The sequence below is a fragment of the Fukomys damarensis genome, unplaced genomic scaffold, assembly GCF_012274545.1.
Source record: "Fukomys damarensis isolate Sample0158 unplaced genomic scaffold, DMR_v1.0_HiC HiC_scaffold_13, whole genome shotgun sequence".
In the NCBI taxonomy this organism is placed as follows: Eukaryota; Metazoa; Chordata; class Mammalia; order Rodentia; family Bathyergidae; genus Fukomys; species Fukomys damarensis.
Window position 1 is genome coordinate 33,735,699 of NW_022900925.1, and position 739 is coordinate 33,736,437.

General features: G+C 56.4%; 1 protein-coding gene across 1 annotated transcript in view; it reads right to left on the minus strand.

Moving 5' to 3' along the window:
- The window catches only part of Pdk2 (pyruvate dehydrogenase kinase 2), a 9,191-nt gene extending 9,116 nt beyond the window's left edge, over nucleotides 1–75 (minus strand). The window contains exon 1 of the mRNA XM_010620142.3: nucleotides 15–75. The gene's annotated coding sequence lies outside the window, so the exon portion shown is untranslated. The remainder of the gene's footprint in view (nucleotides 1–14) is intronic.
- Between the last annotated feature and the right edge of the window lie 664 nt (nucleotides 76–739).

A 739-nucleotide genomic window follows, 5' to 3' on the forward strand; every position in this document is an offset into this window, starting at 1 on the left:
GCCGGGAGACACGGTCCTCCAGCCTCCTCCCGCCCCGGCCCTGGCGACCCCTCCGAGGCCCAGCCAATCAGACCGCCGCGACGCCCCGACTGCGCCAATGGCCGCACACAAACAACTCCTGGAGAACCAATAGCCGTCCGCCCCGGCACGTGGCTTCCCTCCAGGCCCGCCTTCTTAACCCTGTCTTCGCTGGCGACGGGCCTGTTGGCGAGTCGACACCACTCCTGGGTCTGCTGGATCCTCCACAGCCTTGGAGGGGCGAACCCCGGGTTAACCCTTTCCTGCAACACCCCGCCTTTCCCTTGCTCTTGAGTCCGTGTGCTGGCTGGCTCCTTGTAACCCTGACTTGTCCGGGTAGCTTTCGTGGAACCCCTTTCCTCACAAAGGCACCCGTGGAACCCCTTTCCTCACAAAGGCACCCGATTCACCAGTCCTGACTCCCCCCTCTGCTCCTTACGGGGTGTTGTGGCTTCCTAGTCTAGATGACTGACCCAGACTGAGTGCTTGCCAAATTCGGAACCAGAATGTAAGCCTGTGCCTATCTGCATGCAACCCACTCGCTTCCATAAAGGTCCAAGTGGCTCTGGAAAAGGTGGCGTTTTGCTTTTTCCAAGTGAAAAACAAAAGAGTAAAAATCTTCACGACTAGCAGTGGTGGAGGCAGCTGCTACAGTCGGTGTGAATTTTGGAAACACTTTCATTTTTATTGTCTAGTTCATTTGATTAAACATAAATTCTTG